Source organism: Mastigoproctus giganteus, chromosome 13 (genome assembly GCF_048544385.1).
Source record: "Mastigoproctus giganteus isolate SK-2022 chromosome 13, ASM4854438v1, whole genome shotgun sequence".
Classification (NCBI taxonomy): domain Eukaryota; kingdom Metazoa; phylum Arthropoda; class Arachnida; order Uropygi; family Thelyphonidae; genus Mastigoproctus; species Mastigoproctus giganteus.
Genome location: NC_143587.1, coordinates 93,973,972 through 93,999,453, shown reverse-complemented (window position 1 = coordinate 93,999,453; position 25,482 = coordinate 93,973,972). Strand labels below are relative to the sequence as shown.

The following is a 25,482-nucleotide window of genomic DNA, read 5'->3' as shown; positions in this document are numbered from 1 at the left end:
CTTTCCCTTAGCACCAATGTACTCGTACCTGCCGTGCACTTAGCAACAGTTGCACCAATAACCAACGATGTTTCCTCTCGCGCTCATTCGTGACTCCGTCGGACACGCACTGCTAAGTTGTTTTACATGTTGTAATTGCTTCTGTGTACAGCCACATTTGCTGGTAGAGAGAGAGAGACCAGTTTAGTTTGATTGCAATCTTCATTTCGTTACCTAATCAAACTGTTCCTAGTTTTAAAAATAAATCATTTCCCACTCTTGAGTACACAACTTCCTACAGCTAAGATTGTGGACCAATCCATTGAAACTGTCCTTTAACGCTGTTGGACAATTGTCGTTCGTGTAGTAATTATGTTTACAATACATGAATGAAATGAAGCTGAAGAAGCGGAAAGGGAAAGTGGTACGCATGTGCCTTAAATTTTAGTGCGAAATCATCTGTAACAAAGTAATCCGAAGTCTGCAAAAGAGGACGATTCGAACCTCCAGATTAACAAAATTCTTCCAAACAGGCCAACAGAGATTTCATATGAGCTCAAGGCGCTGCGATCCAAAGCCCACCCTCCTCCACCTCACTAAAACGTACACTAGATATCTGTCTCGAAGATACAGCAGCTGCTTTTGACTCCGTTAATACAAGGTCTCTGATCGCCTTCTCCATATCAAGTTGATTAAAGAAAGAAAAAAAAAAAAAAAGTCACTCATTACAGACAGAAATAAAATTCGGATCAGATTCATGGAATAAGAATTTTTCACCAGCCATTATATAAAGCTTCGTTTATCTAAGTATACTCTAACCCTTTTCCCTTATGGGTTAGAAAAGGGTTAGAGTATACTTGAACTTTAACCCTTTTCATTATGAAAATCTTCATGCGTGTTATCCATTTGAACAAATGTATCCGAAATATACGGAAATTTTAGAAAAAGTATGATACTATCGGTGTGCAGCGCAACCTTCCTGAATACATCCAAAGATGGTAAGCGCCAATTCGAACTGCTACCTACCTATTTTAACCTATACTGGTGCCTAATAGGATTAATTTTTTTTTTCTTTTTTTAAACATCATTGAGTAAATTTTTACATTAAATTTGACGTCCAGATGACGTAGCCGAATGGCCTGTAAATAAGTGACGCACCTAGAAATGTTATTTGGAGAACTGGTTGGTTGTTATTAGGTTTCAGGCGCATCTGCAATTTAGGCTACATTGCGCTTATAAAATATGTCTGTAAACTGCACATGTTCTGTGGTCGATTTATTGTTTGCTGGATGAAAAACCGAGTTTCGGGAGAAAAACTATGCTACCCTCACCTGAGATCGATTAACTCAGCCATGTTGTGGAATAAAGTCCATAAAAATTCTTCGTGTCATTGACGGGATTCGACCTCAGGTCTTTTCCACCCGGTGTGGGGAGGACAATGAAATCCAACTGTTCTACCCACGAGAATTTGTTTGGAGGAGAGCTCGTACACCCCAATGGCAGCTTTCATAAGCATCAATATATCGCAGTACAATTATATAATATATAAAACAATATTAACAAAATTTTCTTGAGGGGGGGTCAGATTTAGCATCCTCTCCCTCCCCATATGGGTGCGCTTGTGGTAGTCAGAGTGAAAACCATTAGTTGTAAAACTCCTCTTACCTGGTGGTAGGGCCGGAGTATAATGAAAATTTTTATAAACAGAATAATTAAACATGGTAATAATATGACGATTTTAAGCTCTGGAACATGCAAATTACGTGCGGTAGAAGAATATCCACTAATTTCCGATCTAACTCGGTATACAATGAATCTGACTAGGTTTCTTCTTTCTGTAGAATGCAACCTACATATTTGGAAGATTCAGAGTATTGAGCAGTATCGGCAGGATGATAGCAAGACAAAATGAAGTAACCACAGCCCTAAACGTCAAAAATGTGATTTATGGTAACATAATCCTGAAATCATATTTTTGACAGAGTATTTCGAAGGAAAGGTTGAGATCCACCAAGAGATAACATCAATGAATGATCGTTGTCTGGCTGGCCTTAAAAGCGAAATATCATACGAAGATTGCACACACACACGCGCACAGAGAGAGAGAGAGAGAGAGATATCAGTATCACAGAATAACAGGTTCAAGGCAAACTGTGCACAAAATGTATCAGAAAAGGAGAATTACAGTAGACTGTCGAAATAATGGCACCTCAAATAACGAAACATTCGAGCTAATGGCACATTGAAATCGGATGTTTACATATAGCGCAGACGCCTTGCAGTGCCGAAAAAAAGAAAAAACGGCAAGTCACGTGATTACTGTATTTGTTTACGTTCGCCATTTTCAAAGTGAATTTTGTACTGATATTTTATTTTATTTTTATTTTATTTTATTTTATTAATAACAAGATACACAACAGGTAACCATTAACAGTGTATCTGAGATCAGGTCAATAAACATAATAACAATAATGTGAAATCCTATAGGACGATAAACATTGATATAGATTCAAACAATAAAAGCATATGTACAAAAGTGGATTGTATTAAGTTAAGTTACCGGTAAAACAAGTAATAATTAATCCGTTAGAGAACAGAAAAATAATATAACAAATAATAATAAACTACAATAATTAGATGTGAGCTAGTCACTTTGCAGTTTAAGTGAAGAGGCAAACTTGTGGATGGAGTTCATCAGTGATTGGGAGTTGTCAAAGAAGTCAATGCGAGAGTCGTTTGCTGATTTGCTGATTCTGTTCAGTGGACTGAACTTCATAAAGTCCGTGTTGGCAGAGTCAAGGCGAAACGGTGTATGGTTCCTGACTTGTCTACAAGGAGCATTGAAGTTTATTTTACTCAGGATATCAGATGCTTCGTAAATTCCAGTGATTACTTTGGCTAGAAGGGCGATGTCAGCAGTAACTCTTCTAGTGCACAGAGGCCTCAGATGAAAGTAATCACACAGCGATTCATAATACACTGAGTGATAGAATAGAGGATTGCGGTACGTGAGGTAACGGACAAAGTTTTTTTGGACTGCTTCAATTTTGTTAGTTAAAGTCTTTGTGTGAGGATTCCAGATGGGTGAACTGAATTCAAGGATTGGCAGAACAATAGTTTTATAAAGGATAACCGCATATCTGTAGTTTTTGAACTTGTATGTGTTCCGTTTGATGAATCCCAGTGTTTTGAATGCTTTGCTGGTGATTTTAAGGACATGGGCATCGAATTTAGCACTGCTGGAAAAGAGAATCCCTAAGTCGTTAACTTGGTCACACCTTTCGATGATCACAGAGTTAATACTATACTCCGTATTCATTAGTTGTGGAGATCTGCAAGATGAGAAAGAGATAACTTTGCACTTCGAGGGGTTAGCAGACAAGCCATTCAGAGATAGCCACAGAGAGAATTTATTGAGAGCACATTGAAGTTGTTGAGAATCGGTAGTCTCCTTCACTGCTGAGTAGATCTTAAGATCATCTGCATAGAGAGCAACTTGAACATTGGAGGTGTACATGAAAGAAGGAAGATCATTTACGAAAACAATGAAGAGAAGAGGACCTAAGGGAGAGCCTTGTGGTACTCCGCTTAGTGGTATAAAACAGTCTGAGTTCACTTGATCGATGATAACGCTCAAGGAACGATGCGTAATATAGCTGCGTAGCCATGAGAGCAAAGGGTCACGGATGCCATATAGCTTAAGTTTTTCCAGAAGTAGTTCGTGCGGGACTTTATCAAATGCCTTGGATATATCTGTGTAGACCGCATCAACTTGTAGGTGGTTATCAAGAGCTTCAGAGGTGTATTGCCAGAAAGGAAGTAAATTTGTGACTACTGACTTGCCACTGCAGAAACCATGTTGATTCTGATCGATAAAAGGCTTGAAGAATTCGAAGAGATGTTTGTGCACTGCTGTGTCGAAGAGTTTAGCCAGGCTGTTTTGCAAGGTTATGGGTCTGTAATCGCATACGTCATTTTTATCACCTTTTTTGAAAATAGGAACTATATTGACCTGCTTAAAGTGCTTAGGATACTTCCCCAGCCTGAGAGAGAGGTTGAAGATCCGCAGTATGAGGGGTTTCAATGTAGTGACAGTCCTTTTCCAAAATAAGCCTGGAATGTCATCTGGGCCTCTAGTATAGTCATTTCTCGTGCTTTTTAATGCCGAATTTAAATCTTCATCAGTGATAAAGAGATTAATGAGGATATCATTAATGAGGATATCACTGATTATACCGCTGTTTTACATTCATTTTCAATTAAAATCTCCTCATTGTGGTTCCTAAAGTTAATAAATCTCATATAGAGAAGAAAAAAGAACAACACTAAAGCTTAGTGGCTATTATTATTTATTATTATTATGAGCCATATGGTGCAAGGAAGCCTGAGGCTTATGCTGTACCAGCCAAAAAAAAATTTCTGAGTCACCCTGAGAGAGAAGTAGAAGGGAATCACAAAGAAAGAGAAGAATGATGATATTCAGCTCAGGACCTTGGGTGTGCTAAGCCCATACTCACCAGATGTGAGCCCCTGGGTTTAACTTGATATAATCCAAACTAATACATTAGGGTTACCCGTAAAGGTAATTCATATACCCATGTGTATTGTGTGTGTAAATTGCGTGTGTTCTCTTGTCGATTTGCCTGTTTTTCTAGATGGAAAACCTCAGTTTCTAGGGGAGGGGGGGTTGGAACCTTGATATCTACGCCTGAGACCTACTAATTCAGCCACGGAGTGAAAAAAGCCCATAAAAGTTCCTCGCGTCATCGACGGGATTCGAACCCGGGCCTTTTCTACCTGGTGTGGGGAGGGCAGTGACGATACCTCTGTACTACGCGCGCAGACTAAACTTGATATAATAAAAAAATAGAACGGGGAGTAAGCAGGAGTAACATCGATCGTCAACATGTTTATGTTTTTTTAGGTGCTGTTAATAAAATTGCATTCTGAATCTCCCTAGTTCTTATTTAGCCTCATTATTTCTGCATTGAATACATTAAAAATAAAACTTTCTAGATAAAGGCACCTTGAATCCCCGAAGGTGCTGTTATTCTGAAAGTCTACTGTATATGAGACGATCCATGGATTGTGTTCCCTACTCGCACAGCAAAATCCAACTGTCTCGGTGCAGTCATTTTGTACAAACTCTTGCTATTTATTTTTTCTTTATCCTATTCTAAAATAAGAAAAGTCAATTTATTTTCTCCTTAGTCTATTCTGAAACAAATTCAGTCTCGGTTATGTCACTTCCAGTTATGTAGTCAGACTTCTGTTGGATATTGGGTCACATCGGCAACCCCAGGGAACGAACGTGCCGAACTTTTATCTAAACAATCTGGAAAGGTACTTTTCCGGTGTTTTAACCTTCCTTACATTGACTATAAGAAGCTCAAAGTCATACAGAACAAACCTGTGTCGACTATTATGTGCTCAGACCAATAATAAACTCTGACAGATCACATATAAACCGCAGCTATGGGTATCTAACGTCAGACTTAGCAGGAAAGAAGTGATTCTGGCGACTCACCGCATTGATCATTCTCATTTAACATACCTATTTTATTCACGGGAGAAAGCCCTCCTATAAACTCTAGAATATACATAGCATCAGGAGTCTGTATATACAAATTCCAGTATATACAGACTCCTGATACTCTGTCAAACCCAGCTAACAATAAAACACATCCTCTCATTCAACACTGGAAATTTGCAGGAACCATTATCTAAACAACCTGGAAACTTTTTTTTTTTTTTTAAAACTCTCACAAGTAACTGAAAATTATGAAATCCTTGATAGGCTGTTTCACTATTCGAAATGCCTCCAAATATAACCATCACAGAATTTAACAGAAATTTTGTTATAGCATGAATAGGATCAATTTGGCCCAGAAGACCTCGACGTCGCCAAGTGGTCCAACGGGGGGAGCGCAGTTACACAAGTATTTGAATTTATCTCAGTGGAGTACTATCACCCGCGTCAATGGACCCATTATCGTGGACGATAACAATCTTCTACACAGGCCCCGACCCCAACGAATAACGTCAATGTCCAGAAGGAATATGATGGAGTTGGCAGCCACAGATGTTAGGATCTGAATTCCATTGAGCACGACTGGAATTCTGTAGGAGAAGGAACTGAGATATGTAGACACCCACCCAGAATCCTCTATAAACTAAGATTTGCTATTCTAGAGTACGATTTATTACCACAAGGCTACATCATCATATACCTCATTACCCCAAGACTGTCATCATATACGTTCAGCCTTAGAAGCATAAGGCTGAATCTTAATAGGGATTATGTATGAATGATTCCTGTTCTTAAGCTACATAAAAAAAAAGTTCCATTTATATCTTGGTATGACCGACCACGTACAGGTCGGTCATACCAAGATATAAATATTAGAGGGGAACAGGTATCCTGTGTGTTATCAGACACTCAGCCTAAAACACTGATGGATCCAATATCTCTCTATTACAGAAGATTTAGGAGAAGTCCGGTTGGCCTGCCTCCCTAAAATCCACTCATGCACACCTTCTTGATGGTAAGCCCTGTTACGTCACTTAGGTGGCAACGAACGTGTAGAGTGGTTCTCTTCAAGACGCCTGGTCAGCGTGAAGAGGAAAAGACCAAACCCTCCAGCAATGAGAGCACAATACAAATGGCCCCCAGTCCCCAGCAGCTTTCACTCTCCCTCTTACGGCAGCGAGAGGATCAGAGTGGAAGCAGAGGGTGCTAAGAATCTCTGGGTACGACCAGGCTGCCATGCACGGAAACTGAACTTGGCCTGTTATAACGTACGATCACTCATCGGTGAAGACAGGATATTAGAGCTGGAAAAGGAATTAGAAAATGTATGTGTGAATTGGAATATCATCGGTTTGGCTGAAACAAGAAGAAGAAATGAATCACTTATAAGTTTATCAAGTGGCAATCTGCTGTACACTAATGGAAACAGTGAAAGGAGTGAAGGTGGAATTGGGTTTATGGTCCATAAAGATTTTAAAAACAACATTTTGGAATTCAAAAGTACATCACCAAGGGTGTCAAGACTAATATTCAAGATTTCTAAGAGGCACAAGCTAAAGATTATAATGATTTATGCACCAACATCAAGCCATGATGATGAAGAGGTTGAAGAAATGTACACTGAAATTGAGAGCTTCTAGATGAGCAGAAATCCCACTACACTATTATTATGGGGGACTTGAATGCTAAGGTTGGAAAAAGGCAAAACAGCGCAGAAAGAGGAACTACAGGAAATTTTGGAACTGGTGAAAGAAATAAAAGAGGTGAAAGACTTGTGGAATTTGCAGAATCTCAAGGAATGTCAGTAATGAACACTTTTTTCAAGAAAAGGGTGAACAGAAAGTGGACATGGAAGAGTCCAAATGGATTAACAACTAATGAAAACGACTTCATCCTCACTAACAGAAGATATATTGTGAATGATTTTACCGTCCTGAATAAGGTAAATGTTGGAAGTGATCACAGAATGGTAAGATGTACACTTGATATAGATGTAGGAAAGGAAAGGAAAAAAAACTGACTCGAGTAAATAATACAAAAGGTCTTTGAAATAACAGAGGAGGAGAAAAAGCAGTATGTACTGGAACTTAAGAACAAGTTTGAGCTTCTGCAGACTGCTCAGGACCAAGATATCGACGAGGAATATTACAACTTTCTGAAAGTGATAAAGCCCAAGAAACCTATAGGGAAGCAGAAATCCAAAGAAGAAAAAATTAGTCAAGAAACACTTGTCATGATGAACCAAAGACGACAAATGAAGAGCAAGAAAAACACTGACAGGGAGAAAATTGGGTATACTGAGTTATGCAAAGCCATTAGAAAGAGACTCAGAGAGGACATAAGAAGATTTAACACAAGAAAAGTAGAACAAGCATTAAGGGAAAACAAAGGATTTAAATCAGCAGCCATGAGCAGTAATACGGAAAGACAAATGATACTGAAACTGAAGAATAGCGATGGTGTACTTATAAACAGCAGAGAAGGCATAATTCAAATAGCCGAAGACTATTATAGAGAATTATACAAGGAGCGAGGGAATGATACCAGCAGTGGGGAAGATGGATTGCAAAGTAGCAACACATACGACATACCCGATATTCTTCCTGATGAGGTAGAACATGCATTGAAGAAAATGAAGAATCAGAAAGCCCCGGGGGAAGATGAAGTTACTGTAGAGTTGTTAAAATTGGGAGGAAGAGACATAACACAAAAACTGGCAAGGCTCTTCACAAAGTGCATTAGAAAAGGTGTGACGCCTAAGCAGTGGAATAATGCAATCATAGTTTTGCTGCATAAGAAAGTAGATAAATCAGAAATTGGAAATTATAGACCAATTAGCTTGTTATCCCATATCTACAAGTTGTTCACAAGGGTCATTACTAACAGTTTAGAAAGAATACTTGATGAGAATCAACCGAAAGAGCAAGCTGGCTTTAGGACAGGATTCTCAACTATGGATCACCTTCACGTAATATCACAGCTAATGGAGAAAGCAAATGAATATAAAACACCATTATGCCTGGTATTTGTGGATTATGAAAAGGCATTTGACTCCATACAGCATAAGGCAATGTTTCGGGCACTGGAAAGACAAGGCATAGATACTCCATATATTATGATTTTGAAGAAAATATATGAGAGTGCTACATCCTTTATTAGACTAGACAAAGACAGTAGCAAATTTAAAATCGAGAAAGGAGTTCGACAAGGAGACACAATATCTCCGAAGCTGTTTACTGCTGCCCTTGAGGAAGCTTTCAGAAGATTAGACTGGTCGCAGAAAGGAGTCAATGTGAACGGAGAGTACCTAAACCCTTTACAATTTGCAGATGACATTGTGGTCACAAGCCACGATCCCAAAGAATTAGAGGAAAATCTTAATCAGTTATGCACAGTTAGTAAGGATTTTGGACTAAAGATGAATATGGCTAAAACAAAAGTAATGATGAACAAGTATGCCACGGAAAGGGAAATAATGATTGAAGGAGCAGTAATTGAAAAGGTGGAGTCATACTTATCTGGGACAAGTTATTAGTTGTAATAATGATAAATGGCTGGAAGTCAAGAGAAGAATAAATTTTGGATGGATAGCATTCAGGAAATATAGTCACATACTGAAGAGCAATATCCCAGTTTGTCTGAAACGTAAAATAATGAACCAATGTATACTCCCCACCATGACTTATGGAAGTGAAACTTGGGCACTCACCAAAAGAATGGAAGAGAAGCTGAGAACTACACAGCGAAGAATGGAACGAATCATATTGGGAATCAGACTGTTAGATAAGAAGAGAAACACATGGATTAGGCAACAAACTCAAGTAAAGGACATTCTTATCAAAACTAAAGAACTAAAATGGTCTTGGGCAGGACACATAGCTCGAAGACATGATAACAGATGGACTAAGAAAATAACAGAATGGTATCCAAGAGGAGCTAGAAGAAAACCTGGAAGACAAAGGCGGAGATGGATAGATGAAATTCATGAGTTTGTGGGTAGTAAATGGATGGCCAGTGCTCAAAACAGAAGGAACTGGAAAGTGGCTGGAGAGGCCTTCATCCTGCAGTGGATTGAAAATGGCTGATGATGATGATGACCGACCACGTAAGTCAGAAGAACGTACTCAACTAATCATTTGGAAGTATACAAACAAACATTTCAGTGTCACGGGGGTTCGAACCATGGTCAACCTAAACACATAGTACTAGGGCTTTCACACCCTGATCACTCGGCTACGCCATTTTAAGAATTGAACGAGTTTAGGAACTAATTTGAAAGCATGTCCCAAATAAAAGCTGGACCATTATTATTCTAACCATAGTATCCTATTATTCGTATCAGTTGAAACTCCGAAATCCGGCAGCCTCGGACCTGATCCTTGCATGATCTTGGCATTTTCCCAGATTTCAGGTGGTAATTTACAGAACGCAAAAATAAAATAAATCACATTTATATAATGAAAACTTATTGCGCATGTTACAGTGGCACCTCCGTAGCCAGGTGGGCAAGAGCAGCAGTGCGTAGCGCACGCTTCCTGATTAGACCGGGGTTCGAGCCCATGACCACCAAATACGGAGGATGTGGAAAGGTCAGGGATTGACCTTCTGCATCCTCCTTTATCCGGGCTGGGGATAAGACCACCGCATATCCCCAGCCCGAATAAAGGGTGAGGGTTGGCGTCAGAAAGGGCATCCGGCCGTAAAAATTTCATGCCAAAACAGTAAAAACGCTGACCTCATATATATAATGGGAAAAAGGCGAGGGGAAAAAAAATTGCGCATATTACTGTACAAGTGCCTTTTCTTCTCGAGAGAGAAAAGCAAAATGTTTCGTTCAATCTCCTCCAGAGTTTCAATGTCGGCTTGTCTTAAACAATACAACCAAACAACCAACCCTTAGGCTACAAGCGCGAAGGTGCAGAAGTGCACAAGCTTTGAGTAAACGTAGCTTAAGCCCACGTTTTCGTCCAGCAAACAGAAAATGCGCAATGCTCCTAAAATCGAATAACAACAATAAAGAACAGCTTTCTGGGGCGTTTTCAAGTAGGATTGAGTTAGTCGGTCTCCGAAGGAAATGCAGTATTCTTCTGGAAGTTTTTGTCTGCTATTTTCTCTCCTTCAGCTTGAAAACAAACAAAGGAAATGCCCAAACCAACTAATTTCCTTTCTGTGTAAAGTATTTGATGTCTAACTGCATCAGGGGTTCCCCCATCTCTGTGTTGTATATTGTAGGTGTAGCACAGAGGTCTGTGAAAGTTAGATATTTACAAAAAGTATATGGGCGGGCATTGTCCTATTGTGTAATGTCATGGTATGTTGTATCTCTGACCATTTAGCCGCTGATCCCCCTAGTGGGACACCCCGTTGCCCACACTTTCCTCATGTAGGCAGGTAAGGGTACCCAGTAAATTTATATTCAGCACTCTGGCAAGCCCTGCCACCTGGTTTCCGGAAATTTCCGTGGCTAGGAGCTATAAAAAAAAAAAAAAAAAAAAAAAACATGCGTGAAACATCGCTTTACTAAAACTACCCCGAAAGGAAACACAGTTGCAAAAGTTAGAGTGGGGGAGGTTGATAGTCAGAAGTATGGGGTCAATAGGGAAGACGTCCCCAGGTTGAGCAGTGGGTAGAACCCACTAGACAGAAGATGGGGTAGCAGGGGGGGCTAGACGACATGCGTCTCCCCCTGCCAGGAAGGGGAGTTAAAAAAGAACCGGTGTAGGGTGCTCAGCTCATGCCGCCAACAGGCCTCTGTCCGTCCTTTGTTCAGTTCTTTTGTCAGTCTTCATAGTTACCCGGTGGAACGTCGTTGGTGTTCCTTATCACTGTTGCTATTGGTCATGATGTGGTTGGTGCATGTTCAGGTCACGTCTTCTTCTTCTGTACAGGTCTTTGGCAAACTTTCAGAAGGCTATATATTCCTGCCTTCCATCGAGGAGGTGTTGTTCTATATCTCTGAACAAGAAGGTGATCCGGGTGATCAGCTGACAGTAGAGGTCGTCGTAGAGCTCGCATTCATGCATAAGGTGGTGCCAACTCTCCGTTGCAGCAAGTTGGGTCGTCTGTAATGCCCAGGGCTGTGAGTTTGTCCTTGTAGGCACCATGTCCCGTTAACAGGAAGGTTGAGTAGAGTTCCGACGCAAACCATGTCTTTGGGTATACTTTGTCGACATTTGGGAAGAATCGTGTGGTGATTTCACTCTTTGGAGAGTTCTCCCATCTGGTCTGTCAGATCATGAGATGAGTGGTAAGTCTCTTTTTCTCTGTCGAGCAGTTGGCAGTAGGGTCCGCATCAGGGCCAATGAAGGAGCAGGCAATCCCTTTGGAGAGTTCATGAAGGACTCCCTAGCCACCTCGAGGTCCAATGGTAGAGATTCGGCCAGCACGTGGGTGCTCACTGTGCTGCAGGCCCGGATTATGGCCAACAGCATAGCTGTGTGAATGAAATCGAGGATTCTGCGGTTTACAGCCGTGGTTACTTTGGTGTACCATGCTCCTGAAGCATACGTGGCTATCGGCACGAAGGCAGCTTTGTAAAAGAGCTTGAGGGTCTTGTTATTTAGCCCCCAGTCCCTTTTTGCAACTCTGGTGACAAGGGCTATATAGCCCCGTATCTTTTTCTGATGTATTTTAGGTGTGCGTTGAAGGAGAGAGTGGGGTCCAGGATTACTTCCAGGTATTTTAGTTCTTTGGACAGTCACAGTATAGCACCGTCAATCTTGAACTGTGGGGCCTCCTGTAATCTAGGGCACCCTTGAGGAGAATGGTGTCCGTTTTAGTTGCAAAGATCCTAAGGAAGTGGGTATTGCTCCAGTCCTGTAGAATTTGTAGGGCGTGATTTGCCTTCCTTTCCAGCTGAATTCTGTTTGTTTCTATCATCAGGATAAGGTCGTTTCTATGAGTGCTAAAAGGAATAATGAAAGATATATACACGCATTAGCCAAAACATTATGATCACCTACGTAATAGCGTGTGGGCCCTTCCACCATGATAACCGCTTGCACCCAGCGTGATATCGACTCAACGAAACCGTGGAAGGTGTCCTCAGGTATCCTGGACTAGCTGGACAGAAGAACGTCCCGTAGTTAAGCAAACGAAGCGAGGAACTGGCGTAGACTGACGAATCCTGCGCCTCACTGCATCCCACTAATGTTCGATGGGATTAATGTCGGGGGAATTTGGCGGCCAGGGGGAGCACACGAAATGCTTGGACATGATCCTCGAAACAATTCCTGCACAATGCAAGCGTTGTCATTATATCGGAAAAAATTGGTCTGAAACAATGCCGAGGTAGCATCTGGCGGTGAGGGTGTGTTCAATGGGATGAGGAGATGTGCATGATGTCCCTGAAAACATCCTTCAAACCATGATACCACCGCTGGCCTCTTTTCGCCCAACCGTGTAATCTGGTTCACCTGCTTCCGTTCCAATACGAACCTGTCCATCAGCATGATGGAGCAAGAACCTGGATTCATCTAGACGACTTGTTCCCAGTCGTCAAATGTCCAGGAACGGTGCTGCAGTGCCCACTGTAGTCGGAGGGGTCGGTGACGGTCGGTCAACACGAGCACATGAACAGGTCTTTTGATAAGTTTTCACCTGAACATTACGGGACACCTGCTGAATTGCAGGAGGGTTTGATCGGCAATTTTACGGTACCGCTTTACCCGAGAGCTAAAGGGATTAACATTCCGCAATAAAGTGGTGCCCGTAAAACCTACCCCATCGCATAGAGAGAAGTTGCACTGGTCATTGCTTTTTATGTGTTCATACCCAGTGAGAAGCTTCAGCTGCATGTCGCTGCTGGTTCCAAGTAAGCGGTCACCTGAGTTCTACGTGAGAGCACCCTTACTTCGTAGGCCCATCTGCAAGAGCGCCCGCTGGGTGATGTGCTCGGAAACGTTTCTCTGTACACCCTGGTTGTAGTTCGCCATAAATGCGGGATCATGACCTGTCTATTCTCCTGAACAGCGGGTGTCAACCGCCGTTCACTTCCAATGTCAACCAGTGGCAGTCTCCTCGTTCCAGCACGTTGGGTGGTTGTGTCTCTCTCTCTCTCTCTTCGGACGAGTCCCGTCACACCTTAACTACGGCGGCCCTCGAACAGACGACAAACCCTGCGATCGCTGAGATACTGGCTCATGAGTGTATATTCACGTATGATTTAAATATGAAGAAAGGAAAAGGGTCAGCATTATATACTTATCGTATACTTATATAGCAGTACCAACTAAGGTCAGATGACATGTTGCTCTACATATGTTATCAGAACAAGATGCATTGATCCAGTTCCCCTAAAGAGATTTCTAATATTTCTGGGTTCTACTTTCGTTTAGGAAATATGACTCCTGTCCGATAGTACAGTGTTAACCGAGAAAACCGCATAACTTTTAAGAAACTGAAATACAAAACAAAATCTTTCTCATTCCTTCACTATTTATAAATTTAAGTAAATTCGAATCATTGAGCCGTTTCCACTCGTGAGATCTCAAATTGTAATATTACTGTTATTATCAGCTAATTCTCGCGGCACTTGGACACCTCTGAAATTCATTTTGTCGGAGTAAAGGAGCAGACTCCTTTCCTTCATATTTAAACCATACGCAATTATGTATTCCTTCACCATTCCTTCTAAAAACAAATTACTCTCAATAATCTTCAGCAGCGACTGGATTATCGAAATAAGTAGCTGAGTGGGGAAAGTACTTCTCTCCTTTCAGGACTGGATAAGCATTTTTGAAACCAATCCACTATCCTCATTAACTGTGTTGGAGGGTGTCGTTAACTAAACTAAACTAACTCTTCTTTGGTATGATTGTATGTGTGCACGAGATAAATAATGATAATATGGGAGGCCATTTATCCGTCCAGCACCTTCTGTGATTGTGTAAGAAATGTGTGTTGTACTTCAAGACTGTACAGAAATTTCACATCGGTTAAGGCCAAGTTCCCTTGCGTGATGACCTCTCGTTTACAGCCGTTACCATGTCTATGTGCCAAGCACGTACTCGATGAGAAAGAGTGGCTAGGAAACTGGAAATTAATGGCACAGACGTGTTGTACGGTAGCGACATCTATAGCTGTTTGGTGAAAGCATTCATCAGAAACTTTCCTGTCTCATACTGAATGTGATCTGGAAATTAACGGAGGAATGTTCCACTACGATAGCAAAATAATCGGACATTTATACAATACTGCGTTTCAGAAAATACTTTTTCAATTATCGACTTGTTAGTCAATGTTTTCTCCACCCATAAGCATTCAAAATGCGAGTTTTCATAAAATTATCTTAGGCCTGTTGAGTAATTCCATATCAGCTCACAAATATTACGGTCTGCAAATGGTTTAATGAACCACTATGGTTCATAATGAAGGATTTTCTATATAAAGGGTACTATGAAAATTAACAGAGGTTGTTATATTATTTTTGACGCAGCACCAAATATTTGTATAAGTTCGTACCATATTATCGGTAAGAAATTATACAAAAATAATAAATGTGTTTATTTTATATTGACAGATTCAAAGTAACAAGATTGGTCGCGTAATCCCTATCGGATACGGCGACCGAATGTCATGGATGGATCCGGGCAGGTCACGTGCCACGAATTTCCAATAAATTGCTGAATGCGGTGAATGGTATTTACAGGTTTAATGGGATCAGAGATTTCCTCAGTAACTTCACTATGAAATCCATTGTCTACCTTAGCTTAAACATTCTCCCTCTGAGGACTGTTACTAGGACTCTACTCTCTGCTGGTAGCCAAGGTTTCGGGACTCGATCAGCGCTAGAATGAAGCATCAAATTGCAGTACTTCCCCCAGGTCGTGTAGATGTAACTACAATAATCTATACTCAAGGTCGTGAGTGGGAAGATTACTTGCAGTATCACATAGATACCGAGACGAAGAGCCCAATCGAAACAAACATTACGATTACATTTCTATAAATTTAGTCTTTAAAATTAATAAAGATAAGTACAGTAATAAAAAAAAGATAAGCTATTAATTATTTATTAACTTTAATAATTATTCAAAACTATATTTACAAGAAATTATGTGTAAAAGTAAACAAGTGACCTTTTAACATTTCTCATCTATGATCAACCGAGGATAATGTTGATCATAGCTCGCACATTATAATGATAACAAAGTGGAATTGGTAGTTACAAGGGTCCTCAGTTTTCTCCCTCATCGATTCGGGAGGGTTAGGGATCGACATAATAAACAAAAAAAAAAAAAAAAAAAAACCCAGTAAATAAACGTTACGAAAAACAGAGGGGGGGGAAGAAGAAGAGGTGATATTTCAAGCGATTTAGAAATACAAAACCGCTATTTTTAAATAATAGAAAGTGTTTAAGTTATAATAAATTTAAAAAAAAATTAAACGTCATATATGAGGCTTGAGATGATAAGCGTGATCTACTGACAGAAGAGTTAGAAACATCACTTCTATCATCTCCCAATGTGTTAAACCACACAAGAAGTGTGCGATGTGATTGAAAGTTGCTCGAATTTCTTTATAAGGTAATACAGCAGCTTCGAGTTTTTCAGCATCCACAACTGCAAATACGCTGAACTTGCATAAAATTTGTGATAAACCTTGTGAATCAGGACATCATGGAGAATACGGTCGGATGCGGAAAACATCACCAAAGAAAAAACAGCCTAATAAAAGTGCATTTTTTTAATGATTTTTGATGTGACAACATCAATAGCACCACCTAACAATGGAAGTTTAGCAATCACGTGACACTACCCACGCGACTGAGTGAGAAATGTGAAATACAGTAATTAAAGGGTTTAGCAACGGGGCAACGTCGCGGGCTTGCTGAATACCTGATCCAGGTTCGATTCCAGTTGCTACCCTTATGGGAATTTTCCCAGGGGCATTCAGCATTGAGTTTGGCGGTCTCAAACTGTGGTCGTGAGGTTTTTCAACAGAAAAACCGCCCTTCGCGACGAGGGGTGCACGAAAATGTGATAGGGCCGCGCGTAGACTAAACTCCGCAGCGTTTTCGCTGCAGACTTTACCCTTGAGGGAAGGGGGTTAGTGGGGCAGCTGCACCACCATCATAAGGTGGGCTGCGGGCAGTCTATTTAACCGATACGTTCGGCTCCTTAAAAGAATGCATTCTTTTCACTTCCTTAAAAGAATGCATCCAATGCATTCTTTAAAGGAAGTTATGCACTACGGCAGTGGATTTCAGCTGCAGCTAAAATGCAAATAATTATGGTGTTCAACAAAAATTCAATTGCTGGGGCTTGCACCTGCTGCAAAATATAAGTTCATAAAAAGAAGAAAAAAAGTTAGTTGATGTGCGCAGAGCATTTCATTTCCTGCGTGTTAGCAACCGTTAATAATTCATAATTTACAGCAAAAAGCACCATTTATGCGCGAACAGAGAAAAATTTATTTCTGTGCATATAAGGAAGCATAATATCCATTGCTTCAGCTACAGTATATGGATAGCCCATGTGATATATATTTCAAAAAAGTGAAAATATCTATAGCAGCACCGAACAATGGAGTGTAATAGAAATGTGGTGAAATACCTGTATTGCTGCAATCACACTTGCAGGAAGTATGATTGCAATATCCAATGTGCATATGCAAGTATGATTTAAATACTTCCAGTAAGTATGATTGTGCTGATATAGTCTCGATGTCACGATCACATACTCTTCTACAAATGGATTTCGTTAACCTCTTCCAAGCTAAGGATGTTTTCACATAAAACATCCTTCGTGCGTACAGGGTACACACGCTTTAATTTTTTTTCATAAACTGAAGAATAAAAGTTAGATAAAGTTTAGAATTTCTACAATTATATATTCAACAATGCTGGGCTTGCTGGGGGGGGGGCACGAACAGGGCAGCCCACTGAGAAATTTCTGGATGTAGCCGTTGCCCAATCCGTCTCTGCTAACTCACATGAAAACCACGTTTTAGTAAATAAATTCTTATTGCTGCTAATTACAGTACAAGGAACAATAATACTTATCTCCTGGCGATATGGCCAGGAGTTTTCTGTAAAATGAAGTATTTCTTATTCTCTTGATAAAGACAGCTTTTGAATTACGAATAAAACCAACAAACGACTCCTCCAATTTGTGGATTTATTTCTAATTCACAGAAGCAAGGTTGGAACAGTGAATAATAGCAAAATATCATTGATCGGCCATTTTCCGAAGCTAAAAATGAAATATGTATCGACGGGGACCACAATTATGTGACTTGCTCTTTCTTATTTTTAAATAAAATTATTCTATAAATCTACACGGAATCTATAAATTATACACGGAAAATATTTCAACATTAATATAAGAACGTACACCATCTATCGCGTGGTAGCAACCAATTACCTTTTTACTAATTTCTGCAGAAGTTAACAGAACAGAAGTGGGTCGAATTAGTCGGCACACACCACGGAGATAAGCTGACACAAATATGAAATACAAATCAAAAGTGCTCAGGTTGTTTTGATATACTATCCTATCAAAATATTAATCACTGGTTCATTTATTTATTTTATCATATTTCAAATTGAAATTCTAATTTACAAACTAAATTTATGAAGTCCAGCCATTATTTGTCATTTGTTTGAAGAGGTGAGTTCGACTTACTGTCTACAACTGGAGGAATCTCTAGTCTTCTTCGATCGAGTCCAAATTAGCCAACCTTGAGAGGAGGAAACAGGGTTTTGTCTATGAAGTATTTTTTCCCCCCAATCCGATCAATATGTACATCGAATTGAGACCACACACTTGTATTGACATAACACACAAATAATGTACAGCAAACTTGGCAGTCGGTCTAACAAGTTGCTAACAATATATCAGCTCAGTAAAACTACTGACTATAAGCACAGCAACATGAGTTTCATACACTGATTTCAGGAGAGATACATTAGGGATCATGGAAGAATTAATCCGAAATAATATGGTTCGAAATAGAATAGTATTTATTACGAAATTCGTACATGATAAAATATGCAAAATAACTAATGTGCACCTGAAAATGAGTATCCAGCAGAGCAGCTTAAATATTACTAGCAATTATGAATAACCCTGACATCCAATTCACATTCCTCATTCTGTGAATGAAAGCTCTGAAGAATCCTGGCACTATAAACGTTCACTCTTCCAGGAAAATTTCACAATTCATTTAAGATTATGAGGATGGTTAATAACTCGAAATTTATCACCTCACATCATCCCTTCCCTGCTTAATGGCATTCGGCATTAATGGAGAACACGGTGGCTCTCCATTCAAGAAATATTCTAATTTGGGATGCAGTCACACTGTACGTGTTTTCTGCACACTGAGCGAATAATCAAACATTTAAACACATGTGCAACTGGTCCAGCGAATTTATTCACTGGATCGCTTCTCATCACTAATAATTCAAACTGGTTTGAATCCTTATCATGTAATTATGAGAGCATCCTTGGACTCAGGGAAGTCCCCACGCACTAGAGATATACCAATATATCCCCAATTCACAAAGAGAGATCGAAAGGTGAACGAGTAATTACAGATCTGTTTGTTTAACTTCCGTTCCGAGGAAAATAATGGAGTCATTGGTTAAAGAATCATTGCAGGATCGTCTAGACAAGACTGGTAATAATTCAGGCACAGCATGGGTTTGGTAAGGGGATTAAATAATTTCTGTTTTTGTAAACTCTACTGACTTAGTTGTCGTGCCAAGTCAGTAGAGTTTACAATAAATCGTCAATACAAATATTTAGTAGTCTCTGGCTTGAACCCCGGTCCACTCAAGGAACGCGTGCTATACACCTCACCCCTGACCACTCAGCTACGTCAGGCCTACGCTTTGTCTGACCAATTTGATTGGATATTATGATGTGGGCACAAAGGAACTGGATGTAAAAAATAATTTTAATATCATATACTTGGATTTCAGGAAAGCTTTTGATACTGTTGCACATGGAAGACTACTGTATAAATTGGAACAGTATAGCATTACTGGCAAATTGCTACAATGCAATGGATAAAAGGATGGTTGATTGGGAGAAGACAAAGAGTGGTAATAAATATACAAAACAACACCGAACCACTAATAACATGCGAGTCCCCCAGGGTTCGGTGTTGTTTTATATATTTATCAATGATATTGATGAAGGTATATCAAGCTTAATGTCTAGGTTGGCAGGGTTGTTAATAACAGTAATGACAGTATGTTGCTGCAACAGGACCTTGAGAAGTTGGGCAGATGGGCTGAGAAGTGGCAATGATGTTTAAAATTGACAAATGGAGAGTATTGCATATAGGTAGCAATAACCCCCACAGAGACGTACCAACTGTGCAGTACTACACTCAAGGTGGTAGAAAATGAAAAAGACCTGGGGGTAATTGTGCAGTCAGATATGAAATTTTCTGAGCAGTGCAGACAGGTTGCCAGAGCAGCTCAAGGGATCTTGTCAATGATATATACAGGAATTTTGCTAGTAGGGAAAATGAGCTGATTATCCCTTTGTATTAGGCAATCGTCAGGCCACGCCTTGACTACTGCGTACAAGTCTGGTGGCCTCATTTTAGGAAGGATGTAGAGTTGCTAGACGAGTACAGAGAAGGGCAACAAGATTGGTGAGAGGAACGACGGCGTCCTCTTACCAAGAAAAGCTTAAGTTGTGCAAATTTCAGTGTCTGGAGACTAGGCACCTACGAGGGGATCTGATTGAAGTATATAAGGCTTTGAATGGTTTGAACAGGCTCAATGCTGATGGGATTCTTCCACTTGCTCAGATTACGAACCTGAGAAGTCATAAATTCAAATTGAGGAAAAACAGTTGTAGAATAAATGTGCGTAAATTTGCCTTTAGCCACCGGGTAGTTGACTGCTGGAACAAACTTCCGTCTGTCGTTGTGGAATTTGGTAGCTTAAATTAATTCACGGAAGAATGGAACAAACTTTTAGAGCGAATGGATGGGTGAAATGGGGATTTTTTTTTTTTTTTTTTTTTTTTTTGATGTTGTATAAGCTTGCTTTCTTGTGTCATATGCCTCTACTAATGCTAACGATGAATACAGAAAACTAATTAATCTTATTTTCAAAGAAAGAGCTTTGCAGGATGAAAACGAAAGTTACCATAATCCGGAACGTTTCAAGAAAATTACGGAATGAAATTGCAAATAAGATGGCCACTTCAAGTAAGTAGAATTTATTAACTAGATATCTTTTTATAAACAATATTCATGATTACAACTTGGTGTTAATTTTATTGATCCATTCTCCAGGGATCTGTAAAAATTTGACGATGTAATAAATATTCATCCATCGCGTTGCTATCGTGCCGATAAAAACAGCGATCGATCGATCGTACTACCGCTTTAAATTGAAAGGATGGTGAAATCGCTTGCAGTGTGACCGCAGCATTAGAAGAAAGTTCCCAACCAGCTGTCCCACTGCCGTTCATACTGCAGTCCAAAAAAATTTAAAGCGTGTGTACTGGGTACACACGAAGGACGTTTTATGTGAAAACATCCTTGGCTTGGAAGAGGTTAGTAAAATCCATTTGTAGAATAGTATGATTGTGACATCGTAACTATATCGGCACAATCATAAGGAAGTATGATTGTGATGACATAATCCACTTCATTAATATGACGTCACAATCATACTACTGCAGGAAGTATGATTGCAACAATACAAATATTTGATCACAACATTTGCATTTCCGTTACTTTCCATTGTTAGGCGCCGCTATAGATGTTTTCACTTCTTTTTTGGAAATATATATCATATGGGCTATCCATATACTGTAGCTGAAGCACTGGATATTAATTATGCTTGCTGCGCAGAAACGAAATTTTCTCTATATAGCGTATAAATCAGTGGTTTTCAACCGGGGTGCCGTGTAATTTGGGTTTAAATTACTTAAAGTTATTATTATTATTTTGAAATTTATATATTTATTTCATTATAAAAAGGGTACAATATCTATTGTACCGTATCTTTTTAATTTTGTGGTGATCTATAACTGATCTTTATTTAGTACCTCTATATAAATAATAAAATTGTTATATTAATAATATATAATAATATTATTATATTAAAATTATTATAGGTCGAAAAACAACTGTGTTAGGTATTATTTTGGCCTAGGGGTGCCGTGAAAATATTACTGGGACAGTAAGGGCGCCGTGAACCGAGAAAGGTTGGGAACCTCTGGTATAAATAGCACTTTTTGTTGTAAATCGTGAATTATTAAGATTTGCTAACGCGCAAAATGGAATGGAATGTAACTGAAATTTAGCAATCATGTCACACTACCCACGAAACTGCTGAGAAATGTGATGTGAAATTAAAGCGATAGCATACGGGATCACGGTGGCCTTGTGGCAACGTTGCTGGCTTGCTGAATAGCTGATCGAGGTTCGATTCCAGCTGCTACCCTTATGGGAATTTTCTCAGGGGCATTCAGCATTGAGTTTGGCGGTCTCAAACCGTGGTCGTGAGGTTTTTCACCGGGATTGACTCCGGTTTTCCCCTCACAACAGACAAACCGCCCTTCGCGACGAGGGGTACACGAAAATTTGATAGGGTTAGGGTCGCGTGTAGACTAAACTTCGCAGCGTTTTCGCTGCGAACTTTCCTCTTGAGGGAAGGGGGTTAGTGGGGCAGCCGCGCCACCGCCATCGTAAGGTGGTGTTGCGGGTAGTCTATTTAACAGACATGTTCTGTTCCTTAAAAGAATGCATTACATGCACTAAGGCGATGGATTTCAGCTGCAGCTAAAATCCATCGATTAAAATGCGAATGAGAGTACACATCCTAATTTTACAAATAAATTCGATTTCAGAGATTCCATCTAGTGTTTAACCTGAGACGATAAAGAATTGTTTTCTATTTAAATCTCGCGTGAACATCAAAAAATTCATTCAGATCAAATAAAGCTTTAAAGTTGTGAGTTTTGGGAGCTGAAGATTTAAATTACCAAAAGGAATACAGAGATATTAAAAAAAATAATAATAATATGGTCATATCAATACGCCACATCTTGAACATTGAACGCGATAATAGCTATATAATGTCACTCGTGTACTTTCTAAGGATTTTTTATGAGGGTCGTATACGCAAAGTGTCCGATTATATATCAGTGTAATTGGGTATCTCTGAAACTTCTCTTGTCATGCTATTTGATGTGTCGCATATGTCAACTTTATTGCAGCTGTTCCTCCCAAACCAATTAGTTTGTTTTTCATTTTTATTTCTTTCTTTAATGACTTCTTAATGTTTATTGCTGCAGCACTAACAGGCCCAAGTTATTTTTTATCCTTCAAATTGTAATTGATACTTCTTTCGTGTACTTTTTCAGCGCCTTCTGCTAACCTTCACCGAAATAACATTTTAACATTAAAGCCCGCAATTAAATGCTTGAAGTCATCACAATTCCAAGGCATAAGCTATTTTTCTGAGATTGTTCCGTTTTAATTTTGCTAGTTCTGACAAGCGATTGCACGTCGGTGATTGTGGCAGGGATGGATTACACATACGGACGATACATCTCTCCGTATCCAGATATTTATCTACGGCTGAGCAAATTACGAACCAACAAATGATACGACAGAGGGTGATATGTCAACATTAGCGGTAAAACTTTGCCTAGAGATTGATAATGTTTGCAGACCAAACATTTTTCATGTCTCCCCTCCTCCGTATTTATCCTCGTGACCACCCTTTCCATGTATCTGTTGCCATTCTCCGCCCCCCTCCCCCGATGATATATATACGGTATATATATCTGTTGGGAATCAAAATAAGTACTCCCGACACCCATTTCTCCCCACCCATCTACTTTTCTTCCGCTACTAAAAAGGTAAATCTGGAACTAAGCGCCATCTATCGGAAGGATAAAGAGTTGTTTCGAAATTATCGTGAGAAAAATATTGGTCTCACGATCTCCAGACATCCGTTTTTGTAATTGGCCTCACGTAATTAAGTGCGTTTAATTTGAAGTACGTGTAATATTTAACAAACAACACTGTTGTTGAGAAATAAAGTTTCGTCTTATTTTTTGTAGGATTTCTCAAGCTGCACAGTCTAAATGGAAAAACATCTTTTCTGGAAACCAGTTTGTTTCAAAGATCGTACTAGAAAACACGAGATTTAATCATACGTTAATGAAAACGGAGAAACAGAAAAGTTTATTGCTGTGATTAGTTCACATTAGTGCATCATTATGATATATGTAATATTTTGAAAAATTAACATTTTTTTTCTTTTAAAAAGAAGCACATTTGTAGAACAACACCTAATCTGAGGAACTATTATCGAGTCAGCTAATATTTAACGGTTTATGACCAAGAACTTCAAATCTATAGAATCTGCACAACAAAAAAATATGAACAATTTTTTGAACTAAAACATAAGAGCATTGGAATATAATATTGAAGTAAAAATATAGGCTAATCCAAGGGAAACTTTACAAATAGCATAACTGTTACTAGAATATGCTAAATTGGTTTGAGAATTTTTTTCGCTATTGTTCGTGAAATAATGATCAATGCATATTTTCTTAAGTGGGTGAGGCTCTTTTAAGATGTGTATGTTCCATATATATTCTAAATCAATTTGCATGTATTATTACTGCTCAAGATGAGGGGGGGGGGAGGAAATCGAAAAAAATTCAGAATAGCTCTAATAAATGAAAAATGGAATACAACTAATTTAAAATATAATCCAAAAGAGATAAAATGCACAAAATATAACTTGCATTTAGTGTATATTTTGAATAGTTTTTTTTATTTTAATTTATTTTATTTTATTTATTTTAATGTAATTTATGTAAAATTAAAAAAATTTAATGTAAAAATTTATTTTAAATGTAATGTAGATTTTCGTATCGCTTAAAGTTTTTAATAAATATTTTAATTCACTGTATATTTTTATTTTCATAAAAGTAAAAAGAATATTTTTATTTTCATTTTACTTGATGATTTTCATCATGAAATAAAATAAAAAATGAAAACTATCAAAGTGAAAAAAATTATTATCGGAAAATAACTGTTTTACTTTAATGACAATTTATATAATTCATAAGTCTCAAAAGTTTTGACTCTTTACTTTTATCATATTTCTTCGGGGTGCAATTATTATTATTATTTTCTTAAAATAAAATTCTACTACAAACAATTCTGTGGCAGCCATGGTAGCAGGTTCCATTTCAGGAAAAAAAAAAAAAAATGCAAGTTTTTTTCATCCCAACACCAGTATAATAGTCAAACTTCCTTTCCTACAATTCGCTGTTGGAGTTTCTAACAAAAGATACATCTCTGTTATATTTAAAAAAAAAATTATTATATGCAAACCTTTTGATATTTTTACCGCTATAGTTAACAGAATATACCTCTATAGTAATTACGATCCAGTATGGTTCTAATTACCGCAGTGTTGGCTGGGTAATTAGTGCCACCAGCTAACAGTATCAATAAATCGGTCAACTACTGAGTGCCAAGCACTCAGGATGAAGAGTCCGTAGTCACGAATGGTCGTTAGTGTAGTATCTCAAATAGAGAGCTTTATGGTAACTGAAAAAAAGTTTCTAGTATCCCGGCTTGGTCTAAAACTGAGGAACTAACGAAAACGTTGTCTATTCGAGTCTTTCCAGTTGTTGTGAATGACAAGGGTGGGAGAAGCGACTCCGACTTCTTCCTGGAGAAGCGACCAAAGTCTTGGGGGGAAAGCGACTGGCAGGTGAGGGCCGTGCAAGACTCCGCGCAGGCGCCTCCCCACCACCACCTAAACACTGGCTCTCTGAGTACCTCTTTGCCGGGACAACTCCAGCTTTGAAAATTGTTAAAAAATACTTCTCGTCGAAAAATTTATAAATGACCTTTATAGAATTATTAACTAACTATTTAGCAACCTTTTTTGTCACAAAAAGAAGTGCGCTATCGAAGTGCAATAAAAAATTGCGGTTTTAATTTTAACACAAAAAGTAAATGAT

The 25,482-nt window shown here is 39.0% G+C and overlaps 1 long non-coding RNA gene across 1 annotated transcript in view; it reads right to left on the bottom strand.

Moving 5' to 3' along the window:
- Positions 1 to 25,482, bottom strand: part of LOC150076262 (uncharacterized) — a 229,856-nt gene that overhangs the window by 53,008 nt on the left and 151,366 nt on the right. The window lies entirely within an intron of this gene.